Source organism: Thermobia domestica, chromosome 5 (genome assembly GCF_964235325.1).
Source record: "Thermobia domestica chromosome 5, izTheDome1.hap1.1, whole genome shotgun sequence".
NCBI classification, from domain to species: domain Eukaryota; kingdom Metazoa; phylum Arthropoda; class Insecta; order Zygentoma; family Lepismatidae; genus Thermobia; species Thermobia domestica.
Genome location: NC_137458.1, coordinates 171134857 through 171156886, shown reverse-complemented (window position 1 = coordinate 171156886; position 22030 = coordinate 171134857). Strand labels below are relative to the sequence as shown.

The 22030-nt window shown below is 36.7% G+C and overlaps 1 protein-coding gene across 3 annotated transcripts in view; it reads left to right on the top strand.

Annotated features, from left to right (window-relative positions):
• Positions 1-22030, top strand: part of LOC145686274 (sodium-coupled neutral amino acid transporter 9 homolog) — a 348057-nt gene that overhangs the window by 75551 nt on the left and 250476 nt on the right. The window lies entirely within an intron of this gene.

The window sequence follows — 22030 nt, the reverse complement described above, 5'->3', positions numbered from 1 at the left end:
GACATTTTTTTTAACAATAATTAAGTTTCAAGTTTTATACTCTTTAGTTAGCTAAGGCTCAGACCGAAATAGGGGAGGAACAAGGATGTGGAAAATAGCTGTCTTGGCCTTATAGAAGGTACAATTCCGGCATTTGCTTGGCGGGACTGAAGAAATGCAGGACTTAAGAAGGGCTGCGGGTGTTCGTGGCTGTGCGCTCGACCTACCGAATTCCTTTACTTCCAGTTAAAAAAAAAAATATTAATAACTGCGTGTACTGTGTAGTTGATGAAGTTCAAGACAACTTTACCTCCTCTTCCTCCGAGAATGCAAATGAAGTCATAGAAATAAAAGACAGTTCAAACAACACAGACTAACAGATAATACTCTACCTTTCATTAATAACAAAAAATACACAATAAGTAGGTAAAGTAAAACAAGGATAAAATAGGCTACTGCAACAGTTGTATCTTTGAAGGACAGTATTTAATCCAGTCTCCTCGGTTTGGGGGGGGGGGGGTCTGAAGATCTAGGGGAGAGCTCATTAAAAATGTGGAAAGTAACCATGTACCTTATATAAGTAACCATGCAACCTATATCTTTATATACTGTCTGCAAATAAACCTCTATATACTTTCAGAGAGCTTATCTTTGTTCTTCACTGCTGCACATTAATTTTTAACTATTGAAATACAAAGCTTTTCCATATACAAGAATTATTACTAATAATACTTTGATCAGATATAGATTTATATTTATTCAATTATTAAAATATTAAGACTAATCTAGAGGGTTCTTACCGTTTCATGAACTGAATTTTTAAATTCGCATTTTTAATAAACCAACATATTTAATTTTAAGGTTTAAAAGAAGGCAATGCAATTCTTCTTGGGGATGCATTGTACCAGATTTTGATAATATTTCTATTAAAGAAATAAAATATTTACCCAGGCAAGTACGTCATACTTCAGAAAGGCTGAACAGGGGATCAAAGCGAGAATCCTCATATTACAAGACAAAATGTCTTAAATTGAATCTCGTTATTTAGTACATCATACTTAAACCCTTCCCTCATGTGCTTTTGGAACATCTCTGTGCTTTTCGATTATATCTAAAATATTGTTAATAATAATAATAATAATAAAAAATCATTGGATCGGTTAAGCCGAGAACTCTACTTATAAGTGATACAGAAGCGTAAATACTACACACATGCAAAAAGTACAGGTTAGGCTGGAGTAAGTTCTTTGCAGTTTTTATTAAGTTTTGTGGAGTTGTTTATCAAATTCCCTGCAGTTACTCTTATAGAAAAATAATAAGCAGAATAAAACTTAGGCCCTACCATCCATTAAATTTTCCTGACGTCGATACTCATTGCCTGAGGATCATTAATTGTCGTTGATATAAATGCCGCATCAGTCTGTTGTAGTTGTACTATTTTATAAAAACACTCACCTGAAGCACCTTCCTTTAGATAACGAAAACAAAGTGAAAGATCCGATCGTACGCAGAGATCTGTACGACTCATCGGCCATCACACTTACAACAGGACTTGCTCTTATATATTGTAGTCTTTCATTTGACAGCCATTCATCCGTTGCTTTTAGAAACTCGACAATTGTTGTTGTACTTTTGTATGTTGCGTTTTCCGGTGAATGGGCGATGAACTTCGCTATTTGGTCACTATAATCCAACTGTGCAGCAAAATTGATGAGAGGTTCATACTTCGTTGTATGGAGAATTTCATTCTTGAACATGAAATATGTTCCCTAGCTTTACAAAGTCACTTAACATTTGAAAATTTTCTTCTTTCTGTTTTTCAGATTGTTTGTGTGTGTAACATTGAATATACAGAAGTACATTGTTCCATCATTCTTTTTGCCTCGCAATCACTACTAAGAACTTTTCTATGAGATTAGCTTTATTCATGTTTTAAAAGTTTATTGTCTTTTGGGTTTTTACCTGTATTTATTCCAGTTTGTGAAACCTTTCGTTATGAAAGTACATTCAGAACCTTTTGGAAGTGGTCTGTCTTCTAATATATAGTGCATACTGAACAAAAGGTACTACCTTTGTCTAGTGGCAAAAGCCACGTGTGTGTGTTTTCCTTTTTAAACACGACATATTATCATCAACGTTCTAGTGGATTAAATTTCGGATACTTCAAATAACACTAGGGGAGACCGGGTATGGTTGTAACACTTTTTACATTTTTATCCATAACTAGACTCCTATTGAAGAAAAATACGAATTTTTGCACGTGATCGGAAGTTTGGAGATCCTTCTCTCAAAATACCTAGCAAATATCAGATAATGAAAAGTATTTGCTGAGATATAGTGGAAAAACAAAAACTATCCAAATGTTACAACCAACCCCGACGTTGAGGTTGGTTGTAACAGTGATTGGGGTTCGTTGTAACGCACTGTATCTTTGGTAAGTGGATACATTGCTATTACATATATTACAATATTAACACAAAATTAGATTATAAGATCGATATTTAATATGTTCCTCTGTTACAGGTTCAGAGAGTGACATAGAATACGTTAGAGAACTGTATGACTAATGAAAGTACTGTGCTTTTTTACATGTATATATATAACTCTCTCTTCACATTGGAAATATATCTTAGCAGCAAATGGATAGCTAGGTCTACAGTTTACAGTATACATACAATAAAATAGCCAATAGTTTGATGAATGAATAGAATTGTATAATATATTTAGGTTTACTTTGCCTTTTACATATCAGGTTTACCTAAAGAAATGTAACCCGAACTAACCTTGACATATTTCTTTTAACTTAAAAATGTCAACAGATCATTTGTTATAATAACCATAATATGAAACATAGTACTAGACCCTATGCACATCTACATTTCGACATCTTCATCTGCTCTAGTACCCTATGCACTTCGACACTCAAATTTACACTTTCAGTTACCTAGTCTACTTTTACTTTTACCTACATTGAATCATTTGAATCACAGTTGTGACATTTGTATTCACCGTCACCGTGGTGCAGACAACATGAGCCCATCCATGACAAAAATTACATTGAATCCATTTCTCTCTTGGTGCACTTTTGGAAAGTAATTCACAACAAACTAGGCAAATTGCGTTATCACTGTCTTCGTCAGATGACAAAATGAACCATATATTTCACTATTACAGATTAAAATTACATCTGCTTCAATAGAAAGGTAAAACCAGAGTCCTTTATAGCAGCGGATACCTAGCAAACATTATGCTGTTGTGTGTCGTTAAGTAGCTACATAACTTTTATAAGAGAATTGAAATACTTTTCAAAGAAGGAAAGAGAGAGAGAGAGAGAGAGGGAAAACAATGTTCATGTAACAGAATCACTATTTAGGTAAACAATTTTCAAGTAAATAATACAAACTTAATTACATATGCATTGTTTTACTCTGTGGGGGCTGGTTGTAACAGCATTACAACCAGACCCATTTATTTTGTTACAACCAACCTCATACTGCGGTAGCCATCTTTGCCCGAGTAAACTAACTAATTAACTCTATGGCCTATGGAACCCGGAGGTTCAGTGCCGCGTTCACAAAAGCTCTCCACTGACTTCTATCCTTAGCTAATTGCATCCAGTTTCTACTTTGTATTCCTATCTCTGCGAGATCCATCTTAATATTATCCTCCCATCTGCGCCTAGGTCTTCCTAATGGTCGTTTTCCTATGGGTCTACCAGTCAAGACTTTCAAAGCGTTTCTACTTTCTTCCATTCTAGCTACATGACCTGCCCACCTAAGCCTCCTAGACTTGACGACCCTAACAGTGTTGGGTAAACCGTATAAACTATGTAGTTCCTCGTTATGAAGCTTCCGCCATTCCCCATTCTCGTTTCTCTTGGGTCCGAATATTCTTCTCAGGATCCTGTTCTCAAATACTTTCAGTCTATGTTCTTCCCTCAGAGTAAGCGACCATGTTTCGCAACCATACAGAACAACAGGCATGATTATCGTTTTATATATTTTAAGCTTCAAATTCCTCGACAGAATTCGCGACGACAAGAGATTGTGAACCGAATAGTAACACGAATTCCCTGCGTTTAGTCGACATTTAATTTCTTCGTGAATATGATTTTCGTCTGTTAATATTGATCCTAAATATTTGAAAGTATCCACTTTATCAAAAGCATTATTTAATATTTTAACGCCTCCACAATTTGCCGTATTACGGTCCCGACGCACTTCCATGTATTTAGTTTTCTCTGCATTTACTTCTAAACCCATGTCCCTGCAAGCGTTTAATAAGATCTCTGCATTTATTTCTACTGTTCTATCATCCCCTATTAAATTTACATAATCAGCATATGCCATAACCTGGTGAATGCCGTTCAACTCTAGGCCCTGGTTGCTATCTTTGATTTTCCTTATGGCGTATTCCAGCACGAAGTTAAATAATAATGGCGACAACGCATCTCCTTGTTTCAGGCCATTTTCGACGTGGAAGCTCGTGGACAAAAATTTTCCTACCCGGACTTTACTTTGGGATTCACTTAAACATATCTTAATTAATCTAATTAGCTTTCTCGGTATTCCAAGTTCTGTAAGAACGTTGTATAATGTTTCTCTCCTAACCGAGTCGTAAGCCTTTCTAAAATCAATAAATAGTTGATGTACCGGGGTATTGTATTCCAACTTCTTTTCGAGTATTTGGCGAATGGTAAATAGTTGATCGATTTCGTCTAAATCCGCACTGATAATCTCCAATAATTTCATCTGCGTATGGGGTAAATCTTGCTAACAGAATATTTGAAAGGATTTTATAGGATGTTGACAGAAGAGAAATGCCTCGATAATTATTACAATCAGTTTTGTCGCCTTTTTTGTGAATTGGAACAATGATTGACTCTTTCCACTCTTGTGGCAATTCTTCCTTGTTCCAGATAAGGAGAATGAGTTTGTGTATCTTGTTCCACAATTTTTCGCCTCCAGCTAAAATTAACTCAGCCGGAATTTCATCTACACCCGGAGATTTGTGTTTCTTTAATTTCTTTATAGCGGCTTCCACTTGTATTCGATTGGGTTCTGGAATATACGGTTCTGTGGTGTGTATCTCCTTTTCTCCACGCACATTAGTTTTTGGCTGCGTGTTCAGCAAATCGTCAAAGAAATCTTTCCATCTACTTAAGAGGCTATCCGTATCAGTGAGAACTGTTCCGTCAGATTTCTTTAATATATAAGCACGAGGTTGATAGCCTTTCTTAAATTCGCTGATCCCCTTATATATGTCCCGAATATTTTTATTTTTACTATTATCTTCAAGTTCCTTAATTTTAGCTTCAAAAAATCTTTGCCCGAGTACTTGCAAAATTGTGTTGATTCTGTGTTTGGTTTCAGTACGTAAACAAATACTCATTAGTATCCTTTTTAATATTTTACTCAAATTATCTAAATGTTTCGCACACATATTACAATATTACGTATTTTCAGGGATATAGAAAATTTACTTACCTGCCCAAAAAACACCAAAACCGCGATAACTTCAAGAAGAACACGCGTTACCTCACACAAAAACAGTGACTGAACGTGTATGAAGGGCTTGTGTTTCGACCGGAACATGAACCACATCTAGTGATTAGCGTAGAAACTACTCGCTTTGTTACAACCAAAACGTGTTACAACCATACCCGGTCTCCCCTACTATAAAGAAATATAACACTCCAAGCATTACATTTCAAAAAAGACAAACACACTACATTAAAACCCGATCAACACACTTGATTTTTTCTGTCGTTGCTTCATGTTGATACATATTGCTTAATGTTCAGCCCCTCAGATAAAAGCGAATTTTGCAGGGAATTTCAGCAAGCGTGTTCTCGAAATGACAAGGGAAGTGGGAGATATAAAAATGGTACCATGAAAACAGAAATGTGACTTTTTTTTGCGGAATATGAAAAAAGGACATCGACTAAAAACTCGCAAACTGCGAAAACATAAACTGCAGGTTAAATTTGAAACCGGCAATATATATACCCGTATCTTCAAAAAAAAAATTTTTCGGGGGGATTTAAAGTTTTTTGGGGGAAATTTTCCCCTCCTAAGATGCCTGGATAAAACTGTTGAAGGATTTATTACAGGAAACCAAGAGAATATATATATATATATATATATATATATATATATATATATATATATATATATATATATATATATATATATATATATATATATATATATACAAGGGTAACTACGAAAGTTTTTTGAGATACGCATTGTTGTGGCACAGTATTTGAATTCCAACAATTGCGTTCGATAGTCCAGAGCGAAGAAGTGAAGCATGTTTCAACTCGCCACGCTTATCGGCGTGGCCGTATCGCCTTCACTTGTTTGTTGATGTGAGCAGTATTCGGCTGTCTAGAATGGAGCTCGAAAAGTAACATTTTTGGGCAATGATCCTTTACGATTTCAAAAGTCGTTTGAACGAGACACAAAGCCTTGACCGTTTGCAGGGGGCATTTGGGGAACTTCCTCCTTCCCGTGCTAAATTTTTCGGTGGTTTGGTGAATTCAGAAGAGGTCGGACATCGCTTAAAAATGAAGAGAGAGCTGGACGTCCGGCAACAGCTATGTCAGAAGAAAACATTGCTGCTGTGGAACAAATGATTCAAGAAAATCCTCGAACAACTTTCAAGGACATTGAATCTACAGTGAACATTGGATCGCCAGCAGTAACAAAAATTCTTCATGATCATCTTCGGCCCAGGAAGGTTTCACCTCGTTGGGTGCCTCACACTTTGACTGAACAGCAGAAGCGCATGCGTGTGGAATGGTGTGAAGAAATGCTTGCATTGCAAGGTTCGATGGAGGCAATTCTCGACGCGTCTCTGACATTGTTATTGGTAATGAGACTTGGATCTATCAACTTGACTCTGAAAATAAACGCCAGTCTACAGTTTGGATCTTTCCAGACGAAAATCCACCCACAAAAGTGAAGCGAGCGTGAAGTGTGGGGAAGAAGATGGTCGCAACTTTCTTCTCTAAATCTGGCCATGTTGCAACTGTTCCACTTGAAGAACAAAGGACTGTTACTGCATAGTGGTACATCTCTGTTTGCCTAACAAAAGTGTTCCTGAAGCTTCGGGAACGGCGTCCAAGAACTGGATTGCGTGGGATCCTGCTTCATCATGATAACGCGTCCGCACACACGGCCAACATCACAATTCAGTTTTTAGAATCTACGGAGGTCAAACTTATGACTCATCCGCCGTATAGCTCTGAGCTGATACCGTGTGATTTTTTTTCTGTTCCCCAGGATCAAAGATCGCATGCGTGGGAAGAAATTTTGCAGCCTTGAAGAAGCTGTAGTGGCTTACGAGAATGAACTTTCAACACTTGAAGATAAAGACTGGCAACACTGATTCCAAAAGTGGTTTTCGAGGATGCAAAAGTGTGTACAGTGTAATGGTGAATACTTTGAGAAAATGTGTTAAATTGATTTTAAGTATGTAAGTTATTTCACATCTCAAAACTTTCGTAGTGACCCTCGTGTGTGTATATATCATATATTTCTAATTTGTGCACATTAGATTTTTTGACGTGATCTCTTATGCAACTGCAAAGACCTATGCTACCAAAATAATAGCAAAATTCGACAGCGTGATTGATCGATCATACCTTACACAGAAATCTTTGAAACTGAAACTGAAGTTAGCAATATATATAAATTGGATAAAGAAGTAAATAGCAGTTAACAAAACTTTATCATGATCCACCGAAGCAACAGTTTATTTTAAACTATGAGGGGCTGATCGCATGGTACGTACAAGCTTACAATAAACTTTTATACCTGCTCTTTAATGAAGTGCAACGCGTCGATTTTTATGTCCAGCATCGAATACGTTAACACATCCTCTACAGCAATATTCATTACAAGTTTTCCTTCTGCTGAAAGGAAACAAAGATCACTTAGGCGACCGTTTGCCATTCGATTTCTTAGATATGTTTTAACCCGTCTAAGACACGAGAAAGAACGCTCACATTGTGAACTAGGTACAGGAATTGTGACAGCAATTACGGCTAATTTATGAATTTCATGAAAAGCAATTTTGAAACGATCCATCACTTCAGTAAACTGAGAAACTGAGGTAATTTTGCATTGCTTTTCTCCTCATAACGTTTCAAAACTTTCGGGCGAAGTTTCAGTTCCACCTCTACACTATCGACATCACATCCATAGTAACGTGCAAGTGGTTCAATTTTCTCAAATGAGTGGAAGTGTTCACTTTTAGGGCGAAGACTGCTTATCTCACTTAAAATAATTGCTCATCTAGTTAAACAGGGTCCTAGAAGCTATTACATTACAATCGAAAATAATATCTATTGCTTTTGAAGTACAGGATGTCACCTTCATTATTTTACTTCTGTTGGGGTAGGCGGTTGCCCACCCTGTTCCGAAATCTTGAAAAATATTTTTGCTCACGGTCTTTTTATCAAAGTACACAGCCATTACTTTCTGTATCTTGCACGTGCCAACGGAGAGCACATGATTTTCGTCTATTTGGGTTGTACAGATTGGTCCTGGATTAGCAACAAACCTGTACGTATTTACGCTCGAAGTTAAAAGCAGCCAGACTTTTCCAGCGTATAAAAATTCGGTACGTAAACTTACGCCAGGTCCCATACACTAACGTATTAACAGCTGCTAACAAACCTAGAGTATGAAATTTTATGGTTACAACCGAAAAATACGTCAATGTATGGCCGACTTAATACAGTTCCTCTTCAGCCAATGTCCCAACCAGTTCCTCTTCCTCCTCTCTTCCTCATCTTAAGTACATCTCCAATTCTTCTTTTTTTCCTACTGCTACTATTTCTAAGACCTCTTTATTTTCCATTCAACCCAGCTAATTCTCTCCTTTTTACTCCATGCGCACGTTTCGAAAGCATTCTTTTTTTTTTAATCACTTTGCGTAATGTCACAAAACAAAATCTCAATATTTAATTGGAAGTTTGTTCAATATAAAGATTAGCTAATCGTGGTTTTAAAACAAATCTAACGCCTTTAGTGTGTAAAAATAATTTTGCAATTCATGGATTTCAGTAATCTGTATCGTCTTGATTTTCTTTCATGCACGAGTATCTCAGGGTTAGCCTTCCCAGTTTGGGAACAGTGTAGTATTGAATCTGTTAAAAAATATAAAAAGATCGCGAAACGTTATGATTTATCTTACAAGTAGTGAAGAATGGGCACCGATTGAAAAAAAAAATGAAGGTTATTGCCTATGTTGTACACTATCATCATACGAAGGTAAACTGTATTTCCGTTACTATTGGCACATTGTAGAATTTATTATCTCTTATATCCAGAGTAAAATTAACCTATAAAAAGCCGTAAGATTTCTTAAAAGCAAGACTTGCAAGACTCTTGCAAGCAAGGCCAAGATCAAGACTGGGGGTGCAAGACCAAGACCAAGTTTTCTAGTGCAAGACCAAGACTGGATGTGGAAGACCAAGACCACCCGGGTCTGGGTCTTGGTTTTGCATTTGCTCATCACTAGAGGGAACATGCTGTTCCATCTGTTCCATGGAAAATTCGCCTGCCGTTATTTGCATGGTACACTCCGCATCAAAAAAATTGGGACAGTTAACGCCCTGCAGTTAGGCCACCCAATATACACCTTATCCCATAATCGTGTCAGGTAAAGGGACCCCCTCTCTCTCTCTCTTCCTTTCTTCTCTCCTATACTAAAGTTAGCTAACAACATGATCGCAATTCTTATTTCGAACTACACATGTATTAGTTTCGATAAAAAGAAATAATAAAACCGAGACGAAACAAGATTCATAGGTTGATGTAGGGAGAAACTGAAACACACACAATGAAAAATTGAAACCAATGGATGTCTATTACACAGAGATCCAAAAATGAGGCAGAGAGAGAAGAGGAGAGAAGAAGAAAAACAAAAAAGGAGAACAGATAAAAATATGGAATTCAAACGTAGTAAGAAAAAAACCTAACATTATAAAGTTCTGTTTCCAGAAATCAAACAGTAATATAGAAATAACGTTTGTTTTTTCATATTTTTTCAGAACTATTCGAATATATAGAGGATGTTTAAACATTCATCATGTCACTTTCATAATGGATAGCATACTCAATTTCAAGTAGAACTGTAGATCTCCGAGACACATCTGAGATGTCAAAAGTTTAACACACATGCTTTGTTTCCGTGTGATTCGATTCCAAATTTGGTAGTGTTCATTGGACGTGCTGTTCCAAAATACATTGTAATAAGCCCAGTAGATAGCGTTGGACATATCCTCCATTTCAGACTACTAATGCAAACTAAACAAAACAGCAAAAGACAAAAAAAAAAAAAAAAAAAAAAAAAAAAAAACGAAACGAAACGAAAAGAAAAGAGAAAGAAAGATAAAATTGAAGACTTCTATTTTAGTGCTAAATTTCTATCAGAAATGCCCTATATTAAAAGTTCAAACTCTATCCTAACGAAAGTTACAAATGTTCGAAAGGAAAAGTTTATATTCCTCATAGATGTAGCATGTTTCAAATTTCAACGTGAAAAAACATTGAATTATAGGATGGGAACAAATTTTGTGTCGAACTAGTATAAATAAAATTTTGTTTTCAAACAACCAAAGAATTGTCATTTTCTAGTCTTTTCCGAAGATTTATCTGTTCCGAACATCCAGCATTGATTTCATCGCTTCCGGATATAACGTAATTGGCACAGATAGAATGAACACGCTAAGAGCTCAAACGGATCATCGTGTCAGTCGGATGATGTTGGTTAGGTTATAGACCACCACTGGGTCGAGGATTCAAATCCGTAGTGACACGGTAATTCGACTGAGACTCGGTAACCCAGAGGATAAAAAAAGATATTTTACTTATTCCCTTGCGTCTCAACAGTATTTCTGTCAGAGATGACCAAGACTGGAGATGTTATCCCCAGAGCACGAAAAGCACGACGCCGAAGTTAACAGTTAATTAGATTCTCCAGACCAGGTATATCGGGCTCTTGCTCCGTTTTAACTTTGGAACATGAAGTGCGTGTGTGTGAGAGAGGGGGAGAAGTGAAAGATGTAAAGACAGGATAAGAAAACATGAAGACACACACACACACACACACACACAGAGAGAGAGAGAGAGAGAGAGAGAGAGGGACGAATATAAATATGAAATATACTTATCATTACAGTGTATGATATAGAACGCACACACTGTTTATTTGAATCATCGCCAGTGATGCCTTGTAATCTCTCCATCAGAAGATAAATCTCTGCAGTCATTATTTTATGCGACTGCATACATGATGGGGAATCGAACCTAGATTTTCTCCTTGGAATTCTGGCACGTTACCACTACACCACCAACTGCTTTAGCCAAACTTTGTTTAATAAATGGTGTAGTATTTCTTTCTGAGAACGATAACACGAAAACTGTATACTGCAGATCAATGATGTCTTTGGAATGTCCTGGTAATTCCCTTGCCCTTTCCCAGCCAACATTCGTTAATCGTCTCAATCATGATACAAGCGTTTACTTTCACATTGTTATATATTGCTTGTCCAGTATGATAAGTGGATTCTTCACAATCACTTTGTAAAAAGTTTATCTTCGGCTTGAACAGGATTTGAACCCACGTTCAACAGCTGTATTAGTTAAAAGGCCATTACGTTACCCCTACTCTATCATGCCATCTGAAGTTACAGGCCAATTATTACTTACTTTAGGCCTGATCTTTGGAACAAACCAAAGTGCTCAACAAAATTGATTTATTCGACGGTCTAGAGAGAAATTAGTGCCCTCTAGTAAAGGAAAAACATACAATCCAGTACAAATTACAGAAATAAAACATATTTTGCAGTAATTTCGTCGAGCAAGTTCAAAAGTACGTGAATAATAATAATAATAATAATAATAATAATAATAATAAATGTTCACATTCAAAGTATAGTAGTCTATTATTATTATTATTATTATTATTATTATTATTATTATTATTATTATTATTATTATTATTATTATTAACATCAATTATCTGCTTCGTTGGGTTAAATTGAGAATAAATAGTAATATGTTCCGTTTCTCACTCACTGTTTAGGATTACTAAAGCGCTCTTTGATATCGGTCATTTTCGATGTTTTTTAATATATCCCCTCCCCACCCTATTTTGTGGGGCTCGGCATCTGCAATACCTGTTGATCTCAGCGAGCTGGAATACTATGAATTGGATAATGATATGGGTTATTTCTGTTATTTTTATATGTATCCCCCAGACCCGTATCCAGAGGGGTCTAGGGGGCGGTTCCCCCTAAATTTATACTGCCCCCTCTAAAATTTTCACGGTAGGCTTGCAAATAAACTATAATATGGCATGATCTAATATTTTTGGGTCGGGCCCCCCTAACTTCCACCGGGCCCACCCTACATTTTTGGGCTGGCTACGGGCCTGTATCCCCCTCCTCCAAGTTGAGGAGCTGAATTTGGATTTAAACAGCATCAGATGTGTCACTGCTAATCTCAGGGACTCCGAAAATTATAGATTCGCCACTTATACCGGTAATTTTTCGTTCTTTTTTAAATGTTGCTCCCCCTCCCCATCTCTTAAGTTACACCGTCAAAGTGACATGACAGAAACCATCTCAGGTTCGAACTTCATCTAGGTTGAAAATTTGATCGAGATTTGTTTAGTGGTTCAAGAATCATTAAATTTTATTTAGTTTTATATATTTCCCTTTCCCATTCCCCTCCCCAAGTTCTTCCGTGGAAATGAAATGATAAAAATCATCTCAGGCCCGAACCTCACCTATGGTTAAAATTTGATAGTGATTGATCCTTTGTTTCATGAGTTATCAAGCTTTATTTATTCTTTTTAACTCCTTTCTCCCCCCAAACCCTCAGTTATATCGTCAAAGTAAATAGATAAATACCGTCTTAGGCCCGAACTTCATCTATGTTTAAATATATAATCGAGATCGGTCGAGTGGTTCAAGAGTGATGAAGTTACAAAGACAGTGTCACTTTTATTTTCATTTTTTTTTTACATATATATATCTCCCTCTTTCCGGCCCCTACGTTGCACCGTCAAACTGAAATGATAAAAGTCATCCCAGATCCAAACCTTATCTATGTAGAAAGTTTCATAGAAATCGGTCTGGTGGTTCAAGAGGTATTACGTTTTATTCATTTTTGTATATCAACCTTCCTCCCCTCCTCCTAACCCAAAGTTTTACCGTTAAAATGAAATGATAAAAAAGCCTCCCAGGCCCGAACCTTATCAATGTTGAAAATTTGATAAAGATCGGTCGGGTGGTTCAAGAGATTAGGAGGCACAAAAAGAGTTACTTTCAATATTAAATATAGGTTATTATTATTATTATTATTATTATTATTATTATTATTATTATTATTATTATTATTATTTGTTTACTTTGAACTTGTATGGCGAAATTACTGCAAAATATGTTTTATTTCTTTATTTTTTCCTCGATTGTATGTTTTTCCTTTATCAGTGGACACTAATTTCTCAATAGGCCGTTAAATAAATCAATTTCGTTGTGTACTTTGGTGCAAATAACGTTACAGGAAGAAGCCGGTTCGTTACAAAGATCAGGACTAAAGTAAGTAATATTTGGCTTGTAATTTCAGATGGCATGATAGGGTAGGGGTAACGTAATGGACTTATGAATAATAGAGCTATCCAACGTAAGTTCAAATCATATTCACGCCAAAGTTAAACTTGTTACAAAGTGATTGTGAAGAATCGACTTATCATACTGGACAAGCAATACATAGGAATGTGGAAGCAAACACCTGTATCATGATTGAGACGATTAACGAATGTTGGTTGGGAAAGGGCAAGGGAATTACCAGGACATTCCAAAGACATCATTGATCTGCAATATACAGTTTTCGTGTTATCGTTCTCAGAAAGAAATACTACACCATTTATTAAACAAAGTTTGGCCAAAGCAGTCGGTGGTGTAGTGGTAACGTGCCAGAATTCCAAGGAGAAAATCTAGGTTCGATTCCCCATCATGTATGCAGTCGCATAAAATAATGACTGCAGAGATTTATCTTCTGATGGAGAGATTACAAGGCATCACTGGCGATGATTCAAATAAACAGTGTGTGCGTTCTATATCATACACTGTAATGATAAGTATATTTCATATTTATATTCGTCCCTCTCTCTCTCTCTCTCTCTCTCTCTCTGTGTGTGTGTGTGTGTGTGTGTCTTCATGTTTTCCTATCCTGTCTTTACATCTTTCACTTCTCCCCCTCTCTCACACACACGCACTTCATGTTCCAAAGTTAAAACGGAGCAAGAGCCCGATATACCTGGTCTGGAGAATCTAATTAACTGTTAACTTCGGCGTCGTGCTTTTCGTGCTCTGGGGATAACATCTCCAGTCTTGGTCATCTCTGACAGAAATACTGTTGAGACGCAAGGGAATAAGTAAAATATCTTTTTTTATCCTCTGGGTTACCGAGTCTCAGTCGAATTACCGTGTCACTACGGATTTGAATCCTCGACCCAGTGGTGGTCTATAACCTAACCAACATCATCCGACTGACACGATGATCCGTTTGAGCTCTTAGCGTGTTCATTCTATCTGTGCCAATTACGTTATATCCGGAAGCGATGAAATCAATGCTGGATGTTCGGAACAGATAAATCTTCGGAAAAGACTAGAAAATGACAACTCTTTGGTTGTTTGAAAACAAAATTTTATTTATACTAGTTCGACACAAAATTTGTTCCCATCCTATAATTCAATGTTTTTTCACGTTGAAATTTGAAACATGCTACATCTATGAGGAATATAAACTTTTCCTTTCGAACATTTGTAACTTTCGTTAGGATAGAGTTTGAACTTTTAATATAGGGCATTTCTGATAGAAATTTAGCACTAAAATAGAAGTCTTCAATTTTATCTTTCTTTCTCTTTCCTTTTCTTTTCGTTTCTTTTCCCTTCTTTTTTAGCTGTTTTGTTCAGTTTGCATTAGTAATCTGAAATGGGGGATATGACCAACACTATCTACGGGTATATATTAGAATGTATTTTGGGACAGTACGTCCAATAAACAGTACCGAATTTGCAATCGAACCACGCGGAAACATAGCATGTGTGTTAAACTTTCGACATCCCAAATGTGTCTCGGAGATCTACAGTTCTACTTGAAACTGAGTATGCTATCCATTATGAAGGTGATATAATGAATGTTTAAAGCATCCTCTATATATTCGAATAGTTCTGAAAAAATATGTATAAACAAACGTTATTTCTATATTACTGTTTGATTTCTGGAAACGGAACTTTATAATGTTAGTTTTTTTTCTTACTACGTTTGAATTCCACAGTTTTATCTGTTCTCCCTTTTCTTTTTCTTCTTCTTCTTCTCTTCTCTCTCTCTGCCTCATTTTTGAATCTCTTTGTAACAATCATCAGTTGGTTTTAGTGAGGCCACGAGACTTCAGGTTGTCTCGTGTCGTCTCGTGCAAAGTATGTCTCGTCTTGTCTCGTAAAAAATATAGCAGCATACCATGGGAACGAAAGTAAAATGTAGCAAGCTGCACCATGCTAATCAAGATACAACTATGTTACAAGTATTACCCAGAACACACAAGACAAGAAATGTCAGGGTAGCTACACCGTGAAGTCTTCACTTCTGGTGTATGTGCTACTCGGTTCGATTTCGGTTAGTGTCATGTGAGCTTTGTGGTGGACAAACATTGAATGTGTGTGGGGACCGCAGTGGCTCAGTGGTAGAGCGTTCACCTCTGGTGCTTGGGGTCTCGGGTTCGTTCCCAGCCCCCGCCAAGTGAACTTTGTGGTGGACAAACACCGTGTGCGTGGGTTTTCTCGGGGTTCCCCCTTTTTCTCCCACTTTCTTCATTCCACCATTTCATTCATTACTCATCATCACTGTCTCCTTTAGCCTAACCGGCATTACCGTGGGACGTAAAACTCAAAGTTTTCATTTCATTTCATTTTTCAAATGTGTGTTTTTTCTCGAAGTTGTCTAGTGTCCTACCATTTTCTTCACTCCACTAATTTTCCCATCATCATCCATTTGGCCAAAGTTGCCTAAAGGTGTTAAAAATAAATTCAAATAAGCTCACAAGGCAAGGACAAATAGTTTGCAAGATAATATATCTCTGCTGTTAGTTGTCTGAGGCTTCTCGACCCTGGCGTCTTTTTTTTTTTTTTTTTTTTAATTCTGAAACATTGAAATTTATTTCACCAGTTTCAATACACGAATATACAGTAAATTCCTCATAGGTACGTCGAAGATAAAGACAGTAATGTCAAATAATGTTTACAGGACAAGGAAAGTTCGATGTAAAGGTATCACCATATCCGACACTGTCGTATACATCAGCCCACTTGCTTTATAGTGTCTGAGCACTATATATATATATATATATATATATATATATATATATATATATATATATATATATATATATATATATATATATATATAGAGAGAGAGAGAGAGAGAGAGATATGTGTGTAGACTTTGATTTCATATATTCCAGCCTTTAGGTTTCACAATGTTAACCCATACCAATCCAAAAACTACTTTCCATTTTAGCATGTTTAGATGTATTTGATTGAAATTTTATGTTACTGCACAGTAAGCTCTACTTAAAGTGCCATAGTAATGGGATCTGAACGACACATCGGACGAAAGAATGCTTGGGACCAGTCTTCACCTTCATGGTTCAAAACTGTTCCCAGAACGGCGGGGTGTGTTCTATTATGTGGCGGTTGCCCCGTTTGTGTAACAAACTCATGACAGTACACCCAGATTAGTTAGTGGTCTAAAAAAAAAGTTGATTTTTGGGTGGCCATTTTGGATTAAAGTTTCTTACAATGTCATGTTCTATTCGCAATCATACAACGTACATCTTCATACGAAGCCGAGCGGTCTGCGGCGATAGATCATCGGCGTGAAGGCCCCGGGTTGAGTCCCGGAAAGGTCATATATATGGATTTTAACAGCATTTGTTTTTTCGTAATGTGTCAGGGAGGGAAATAGTACAGGATAAAAGGATTTCAGTCTGAAAAAATTGGAGAGAATATCCTCCCCAGGATACTTTCATGGGAGTAAGGAATTAGTAAAAATATAGGATATACATTTTATAGCAGGTTTAAAAATATGGTTTGGGTATCCTATTTCTTTTCTGTTAATTATGTTCTTCAGTGTTCGAATTTTGATCATTCTTATGATATTTTCTTCTTTCAACGGAGCTCCATGAATATTATACCAAATGTTTTTTACACTCTGCAAGAAACCATTTCTGAAGATAATTCAGGTCCTAATGAATATTATTCACTAGGAAATGGAAGTATTCCCCTCCTCTCAACATGAAAGCAGAGGGCAATTTTACACTCTGGTCAGATCAAACAATTCCGCGTAACAAAACGGAGGTCCCCCTGTAAAACTTCTTCACCTAAAGTGTTATTATTAGTATCATAAATTTGCTGAAAGCAAACAATTTGAAGGGTTCGTCGATAATATCTTTGCTTTCTTTGTCCTTCGCCCGCCTTCCAAACGAAGAGGTGAATTTTGCAACATGACTGCTGTATAATAAGCGAGCGATTGGTAAAATGGTAAAAGTGTGTTTTTATGTGTATGTGTGTGTGTGTGTGTGAGAGAGAGAGAGAGAGAGAGAGAGAGAGAGAGAGTGAGTGAAGACAAAATTTTAGTTGCAAGATGACATACTTCAATTGCCGTTTTCGGATCATATAGCAAAAAGAATACCGCCACCAGAGAATAAAGACAAGTGTAGTCTGTTCTGTTCTCTTCCCCCATCTCAGCCAGAACTTTCAACTACAGCCTGTAATGAGTGTACACCTTATCCTGTTTTCAAATTGAATAGATAGTGGTGGTAGTTCGGTTTCTTGACCTTGTAAAAATCTTCCCTGTCTTTGATTTTGTTTGTCATCATTCCAGCCAGAAATGAAAAAAAGAGAATTTCTCAGTTTACAGCAAGGGGAATTGGGGACAAGACATTAGGGATGATATTCCTGCAAGCTCACGTATCACGATTTTTTCATTCAATAGACAGAGGACACTTTTCTATGAGAGCTTTTCAACATGTTTTCTCACAAAGGGTATTTTCCTTTTGCAATCTATATGACCACTGGCAATTTCAATCTTGGCCATTCCCGCCAGCGTTTTGATTTTCGAGACACGAGACGAGACGAGACATTTCACGAGACATCTCGTCTCGTTTTCGAGACGGGACAAGTAGACTGTCTCGTCTGAAAGGGTTCTGTCTCGTAAACGAGACGAGACAAGACACGAGAAATGTCTCGTTTCGTGGCAACACTAGTTAGTTTCAATTTTTCATTGTGTGTGTTTCAGTTTCTCCCTACATCAACCTATGAATCTTATTTCGTCTCGGTTTTATTATTTCATTTTATCGAAACTAATACATGTGTAGTTTGAAATAAGAATTGCGCTCATGTTGTTAGCTAATTTTAGTATAGTAGAGAAGAAAGGAGGAGAGAGAGGGGGGTCTCTTTACGTGACACGATTGTGGGATAAAAAGGTGTATATTGGATGGGCTAACTGCAGGGCGTTAACTGTGGCAATTGTTTTGATGCGGAGTGTACAAAATTTCAGCATTTTCTGTCCGTAGTTTAAAAGTTAAAAGCGAGTATCAAGATAAATGGCCTACCTTATATATAAAAAATAGAGTATATGCTATAGTATTTCTTGCTAGCTAGCAATGCTAGAGAATGTTGATATATTAAATTTAATATTGATTCCAAGTAGGCTACAATTTTCTGTTCTGAATCCATAATATGTATAGTTTGGAAGTTACTTGATTCAACCGATTGGAAACTTGTCTAGGAGTCAGAAACAACCGCTGTGGGAGTAATATACTGACTTAACGCGCAACTTGAAGTCGTCTGGTGGCATAGACCTTTGTGGACTGTAATGGCTCATTTGTCTTTGCCATTACAATCCACAAAGTAACCAATATACTCCAGTTGCAGAAATGAATATATATTCGAGTAATACCCAAAATTATAGATAACGTTCATATTTGTATGTCCCATCCATCCATATTTGCATGATATCTGTTGGGCCAACTAACGACATGATGCAACAGCGTACTCGCCTCGTATGTAGAAAGTCTGGATTAGTGTGTCTGAATTTTAAGTGAAGAGAAATATTAAAGTTGTCTGTATCCTGTATATATGTCTCTCAGATGAGCTTAACACTATTTTTTTTAATTATATGAATTCTTTAATTTAAAATCATATGAGTTCGTGTATTTTCCGTAGTTACAGTAGTATGCTCCTAGTTGTAGAAAATAATAGTCCGAATTGTGGTCATTTTTACATTAAGTAAGTTTTAAACCATTTGTTCAGAATGTCTGTGTCACAGTGCTGCTATAAGGAAGGAAAGTGCTCTAACTCGTTCTACCAAAAGATGACTTAGTACCTTTAACCCTTTTAAATTCTTGCATTTTTCGGCGTTTTTCTTGAGCTTCAGATAAGCAGTGACAGTGTCATCCCTATTCACCCTAGGATCTTGGTTCATACCTCGTTTTTCTCAGAATGGAACAGCCTTTCAAACCGTACCCCTTACATGCCCCTATGATGTACCAGAAGGGAATTATTTGAGGGAAAATCGGGATTTTTTTGCCAAAAAAAACTTCTTCAAAGTTTAGGGCCCCTGAGGCTCTACCGGGTCTGCGCACAAACCTCCAAAAATTTGGAAAAATACTACGTAGTGTACTAATTACTTGTGACAAATTCGAATTTCCTGTCTTGAATAGTAAGGGCGGGAAAAAATTTTTACCCATGTTGAGAGAGCATCAAAAAAACGCCCAAAAATTCCCTAAAATGCACCCTACAAATTTAAAAACAATTCTGACACGTCCCTAATGATCGTAAAATTATGGTTCATACGTCGTTTTGTTCAGAATGGAGTAGCCTTTCAGATGGTATCACCCGCATGTCTCTCGGACATCCCTAAGGGGGGAAAATTGAGGAAAATAGGGATTTTTGCTGAAAAAATCTTTTTTCCCAGTTTGGAGCGCTCTGGCGCGGCCCTAGGTAAACATAGAAATCTAGAAATCACTTTCAAAAATACTACGTAGTGTACTAATTGCTTGTGCCAAAAACCAATCTCCCATCTCCAACACTAAGAACGGGAAAAATATTTTCCTCTTCTGAGAATATTTCCGGAATTTCCCAAAGATACTATATAAATTTCAAAAATTTCTTTACACATCCCTAATCATCGTAGGATCACGATTCATACGCCATTCTCTTCAGAATAGAGCAGGCTTCCAGATTGTATTTCCCTCATGTCCCTCGGATGTCCCTAAGGAGGGAGCAATTGAGTAAGATAGGGATTTTTGCTGAAAAATCCCTTTTTCCCCGTTTTGGGGCCCTCTGGCACGGCCCTGGGTTAACATAGAGATCCAGAAATCACTTTAAAAATATTACTTATGGTACTAATTACTTGTGCCAAATACCAATCTCCTATATTCAATACTAAGGGCGGGAAAAATATTTTCCTCTTCTGCGAATATTTCCGAAACTTCACAAGGATACTATACAAACTTCAAAAATTTCCTGACACGTCCCTAATTATCGTAGGATGATGATTCATACGTCGTTCTCTTCAGAATCGAGTAGGCTTTCAGAAAGTACCACTCAAATGTCCGTATCATGTAGCCGAGCGGAGCAAGAATCGCGAAAGTGGGATTTTTGGTAAAAAAAATATCCCTTTGTTACCCTATTGTCCCCCTGAGCCCCCCTTCTGTGTTGACGAAGAGATCCGAAGAAATTCTCATAAAAACTAATCGGTTCACTGATTGTTTATGGAAAATGTTAGGATTCTAGGATTAAAGAGAAGCTCACTAAAATGCACCAAAATGAAGTTAGACCTCAGTAAAAAAAAAAAAAAAAAAAAAAGGGAATTTGTAAATTGATGACGTCATACCCCCTATGTTCTGACGCTCGGAAGCGTATAGACTCTTCCAAGGCTTTCTTGAATGCCTCCTCTCTTGGAAAATAAAAAAGAAACCGGAACTAAATAGCATTCTTAGTTCTCTTTTAATCGAATCTTTAAGACACTACAATATCGGTCGAAAACGACCAAAAAACTTAAAAGGGTTAAAGTACCGAATTAATCACAAGTGCCCCTCTCTTCATCCTTGTTCAACTGATAGAGTAAGAAAATTTAAGCTGAAGAACATATAAAAATAATTTAAGAAGGTAATAAATACTGTTCGTAGGATATAATAGTTTCAAACTAATTTAATAATGCTTTGTTAAGATATTATTGGTTTGATACAAAAGTTTGTCTCGTTTTTGACGCTTGACGGCAATGGCATTGCATTGAAGCGTAGAACTGAAGTATTTGCTAGTTTATCGGTATCTCACGAGTGATTGGTGAAAGTTTGTTGTTACCCTTGATGAGGTGTTTATTTACTTCACTATGGCAAAGATTGTGCAACAGGGCCTACAGACTTGTTGATGCAAAGAGTTGAAAGCACGTTCTTCCGCCAGTACGCAGTTTCCCAAAAGGCTTCATAATTGTGGCTAGTTTGCCCCTGTATGGCAAACTAGCATTTATTTCGATCACTTCAAACAGTGTAAATTGTAAAAATTTACATCCTTTGAAGACGGGAAAAATCACCTGGATCAATTATTTTGTTAGGCAACCCAGATCTTTTATGAGCACGAGAGTCTGCAGCTACCGGAGAAACGTTATATCTTACGTTAAGAAAGTAGCTATTTTTGCAAGTTTTGTTACAAAAAACGAGACAAACTTTGCATCAATCCAATATATTAATGGAAAAAATGTGCGAAAAGTTTTACTTTGTGTTTCAAAAATTTGCCATATTATTACACTTTTAATTCAAGTTAATTATGCATTAAATCCTCCCGCAACAGTGGCGTAGGAAATGGGGGCCAAGAGGCCCCTCCAAAGAGGTCCGACAATGTACTTTGATATTTGTAATTTTTTATATATTTTTATGTTAATATATATATATATATATATATATT